This window comes from Cydia amplana, chromosome 20 (assembly GCF_948474715.1).
Source record: "Cydia amplana chromosome 20, ilCydAmpl1.1, whole genome shotgun sequence".
Classification (NCBI taxonomy): Eukaryota; Metazoa; Arthropoda; class Insecta; order Lepidoptera; family Tortricidae; genus Cydia; species Cydia amplana.
In genome coordinates this window covers 9677377-9682394 of record NC_086088.1, presented here as the reverse complement: position 1 = coordinate 9682394, position 5018 = coordinate 9677377, and positions in this window count along the sequence as shown.

Here is a 5018-nt window from a genome sequence, read left to right as displayed (position 1 = left end):
AGACGAATCAAACGAGCACAAACACGAAGTGGTTTAGTTGCATGGTTGACTGGTACCGGTGACCACCTTCCAGCTCCATCATCAGACCCTGAGTATCACCTAGTGTCCAAGATCTTGTTGAGACGAATCAAACGAGCACAAACACGAAGTGGTTTAGTTGCATGGTTGACTGGTGCCGGTGACCACCTTCCAGCTCCATCATCAGACCCTGAGTATCACCTAGTGTCAAAGATCTTGTTGAGACGAATCAAACGAGCTCAAACACGAAGTGGTTTAGTTGCATGGTTGACTGGTACCGGTGACCACCTTCCAGCTTCATCATCAGACCCTGAGTCCTATCTTGTGTCAAAGATCTTGTTGAAATGAATAAAAAGAGCCCAAACACGAAGTGGTTTAGTTGCATGGTTTACTGGTACCGGTGACCACCTTCCAGCTCCATCATCAGACCCTGAATATCACCTAGTGTCCAAGATCTTGTTGAGACGAATCAAACGAGCTCAAACACGAAGTGGTTTAGTTGCATGGTTGACTGGTACCGGTGACCACCTTCCAGCTCCATCATCAGACCCTGAGTCATATCTTGTGTCAAAGATCTTGTTGAAATGAATCAAACGAGCCCAAACACGAAGTGGTTTAGTTGCATGGTTGAATGGTACCGGTGACCACCTTCCTAGCTATGAGCGCCGCGCCGGCGCGCCGCCGCCGCCGACAAAATTTTCGCGCCGCCGCCGCCGACGCTGCGCTATCGGCGTGGCATCGGCGTGACCTTGGTAGTTACTACTACTTTCGGAATGAGATAATATATTTTTAATCGAGTTTAGATCATTAACGGCGCCACTTCGAATAGTTTATAGGCATTCAAAAGGTATTTTAGGCCCATATGATTCAAAGATATCGAAGGCAAATGCAAACTTATCTGTCTAGTAACCGCGCTACTAGTCTTGGGGAAACGAAATTATTTAATATCAATTTTAACATCAATATGCTTGTAATAAATATATACAGGGTGGATTTTCTTTTTGGGTCAGTGAGGGCAGCTACCAGATCCCGTGCTGCTACAAGAAAACGGTCTTAGAAGACCTTCCCTCGATTTCAAATTAATGAAGATTGGCTTTTACAGATTTTGGAAAAAAACAGTGACTTTTTAGTACATTATCGTAAGTTGACCCCTAGGAAACTATTGATACTGGATAGGAATGGAATCGATTGGCATACAAAAATAGCATGTGAAAAATAAAAATTTTCATTTTCATACAAATTGTATGGGAAAAGTTTTCCTCGATTTGTGGCTTTTATAGCCGGAAATTTTTTTTTGCTTCCATACAAGCTTTTGATCCTCAATAGGAATGGGATCGATTGGCATCAAAAAAAAGTTTGTCAAAAATGACCTTTTTCTCGCATCCTGTATGTTTTTTCCAAAATCTGTAAAAGCCAATCTTCATTAATTTGAAATCGAGGGAAGGTCTTCTAAGACCGTTTTCTCGTAGCAGCACGGGATCTGGTAGCTGCCCTCACTGACCCAAAAAGAAAATCCACCCTGTATACTGATTTCCTTCCATTTTTATTGTGGAACGTTCCACATTACAATTTATAGATATATATACACTAGACATATGTCAATCACAATGAAACAATTAACTGTGATCAACTCTGGCTAACATGAGACTCGAACCCACATCTTTGGATTACCGATCCAATGCATAACTAATTTTGCCAGCTAACCATCCGTCATCCGCGAATTTAACCATTGCAAGCATGGTTAAACGTCTTTAAAAGGTATAAAATGGGGTTAATTTCCACGTCCGGCCGTTGGCTTCGCACGGAAGGGCGTCGGAATCGGGTCTCAATTAGGTAAACTTGGCCACTGTTCAAATTTCAAGCTTTGCTCTCTCGCAGCTCAATCTATGGCCTTGCATCGCTCGCATGGAATTAAGCCGCTATCTGAACCTGCAAGTTTTTGGGCCCTGTTTGGATCTCAACTTTCGGCCTGTTTTAAAACGGTTGAGCATTGGTCCTTATCCGATCTTAGCTCCATTGCAACTCGGGTTTTGGCGTCGCATGAATACGCCCGCAGGAAAGCTCCAGATCTTTAACACTATGGCTTCTGTCTTTATCGGCCTGCGCCCTCGCTCTGCTCTCTTGAAGCTCGGCCTCGCACAGAAGCGCGCCGCAATCGGCGCTCCAGGCGTTCGGCCGTCAGCCAAGCTTACACTTGGCGTTCGATTCTTAGCTGTATGCTTACCTGCAGCTCATCCTCTGGCCTCGCATTGGGAGGCGTCGAAATCAAGTCTTCGATGTTACATGGAGCTCGGCGTTGGGCCTCACTTTTTGACATAAATCGGTTTTGTTGAATCGATATTGGTCATGAATCTAGTATTAAACTGGATTGGGCATGAGTGGTGGGGATAACTGACAGAACGGGATAGTCTTATGTATCTTTCAGTAGGAGTAGCAGCGAAAGCGCTATTATTATGTGTCCTTGTCACAGTCTCACTTTTTTTTATTCCCCACCGTAAATTAGATGCATGATTGGTCGAATTGATTTGTTGCCCACCATAACAAATAAATTCGACCAATCATAGCGCATTGCGTATGTTTTGTCCCTCACGGAGGCACGCGTAGACCAGTTCTATAGGGTGCTACCTTCTATGATATTGGTTAATGACGGAGCTCGATTTTCTTAGGACTGTCAACAAGACGTTTCCCTGATACAGTCAATCCGCAATTTTTAACTTAGCACAAAAGATAAGGGCCTCGCTAAGATCTTTCGGCCAGAGCCTCGCCAAGATTAAGACCGCCTCTGATGCCGCGCAATACCGCTTATCCACAGTTTATACGATATCATTTTTTTTCGTACCATTATTCAATAAATTATCCTTGAAAATAATAAATGCATTTATTTTATAACTTTCTTACAGCAAAAACAAGTTTTTTCGGTAAAATTTTGGTTTGAATTCTTTTTTCATTAATCGAAGGTGTTTCAAGGCCACGCCGCCGATTCGCCGCCGCCGCCGACCAATTTTGACCGGCGCGCCGCCGCCGGCTAAATGCCTATCGGCGCTCATATCTACACCTTCCAGCTCCATCATCAGACCCTGAGTATCACCTAGTGCCAAAGATCTTGTTGAGACGAATCAAACGAGCTCAAACACGAAGTGGTTTAATTGCATAGTTGACACCAGTCAACTATGAGCTATGGAGCTGGAAGGTGGCCACTGGTACCAACCAGTGGCCACCTTCCAGCTCCATTATCAGACCCTGAGTGTCACCTAGTGCCAAAGATCTTGTTGAGACGAATCAAACGAGCCTAATCATGTTACTACATGGTTGATTGGTATCCGTGACCACCTTCATCATCATCATCAGGCTTCATCATCATCATCAGGCTTCATCATCAGATGCTTAGTATCAGCTCGTTTCTAAACTTAAGGTACAAATTAAAGGTTTTTTATATAGCTAAAATAGTTTCACTATACAACCTATACCATATGCAATGACGAAAAATGAAAATAAGCGAGTACCTAAGTAAGTACGTATAATTTCTTTCTAGTAATAATGACCTACATAAGTATGTATATTTGCACTGGATTTAGTATTTTCGTACCAAAGAACATTTTTAGGACTTTGATATTAAAGTACAGTTAGTGTTGTTATGATTGATTTCAATGTGCTTCACGATCGGATCAAGAATGTTTAATCCATCATTGTAGTGCGACCGAGGGAAAATGCGGTGGAAGGGATCGGCGACCTGAGATCGCGGGGCCTGGCGCAGCGCGTAAAATACCTAAACTCGCTCATCCCCGAAATGTAATAGCACTCTTAAGAGGCGCCTTTCTCTTGAAATCAAAAAACATAGTAATTTCAATCGGGACGAGGGTTTCAAGATCACATGGAATCCAGTCATTAGTAAATGTAAGTGTAAACGAATATCGACAGTCGATAGATCGAATATCGTCACTGTTGTGTGTCGACAGAGTGACATCCCTTAGTGCGCAAAACGTTCAAGCTGATAAACAAGACCAAGTGCGGGTAGTTCGAAAACTCGCGCGGTTAGAAGATGCTGATATCAACTTAAGCCAGTCTTCTCCGAGTCCACGGGGACCATAGATTAGTATATGTTATTACACGGGGACAACGTCGTCCTCGAAACGTCGGAGGTAAATCTTAAAACATAGATACGCGATTAAGTCCCGTTGTACAATTTAATAATGTGTAAAAATAGTGAAAGTTTAAATCAGTGTGAGACTCTATAATAATTTTTAAATTTAAATTAATTTTGGAATTTCGGAGCAAAGTAGATTTTACGGTACTTATGGGAAAAACATCATCCTCATACATTATCAGTACTGGCGCCGTAAAATGGTACTGAGATAATCGCCTAGATAGTAAAGTGGAAAACCTCTTTAAATGTAAATAAACGTAGGTGTATACGACAGCAGATATTCCATTTTAAAGATTACAATTATTCGTACTCCTGCTGCTGTACGCGCAACGACGTGTTTTTATCATAATATTTATAGGTATATATTTTATTAAGTCGCGCGGTCGTTTGGGAAATAAGTGTTTAAAATGGTTAAAGTGTTTGATGGTGCACTCTTTCGGCAATATGTAGTTGTTTTTGCAAGTAAGTGGTGATGTGACAATATTATTAAAGATACGGTTGTTGGATCGTTTTTCAATTTTGAAGCAAGGCAAAATGAAGTGGAAATAACATTTTTTTTTAAATAAGTATAATTTCTTCAAGGATTTATTTTATTTTATACTCCTTTTGATTTCTAACATTAAAATTATATATTACTGTGGTTTTGAGTTTAAATTATTAATTGTTTTTAATTTATAAAAAAAAATATTGGTTCTGTATAGTTTTTGGTTTTAGATACTTAATATTTTACATTAGTATAGTTCATAGGCCGCGGACTAAATGCACGAGGCATCCAGTCCGCGCCCTGAGGTTTAGTATAGCGTAGGAAATAAGAATCCATGAACCTTCAGTTGCCTGATTAATAATTCTTATATTT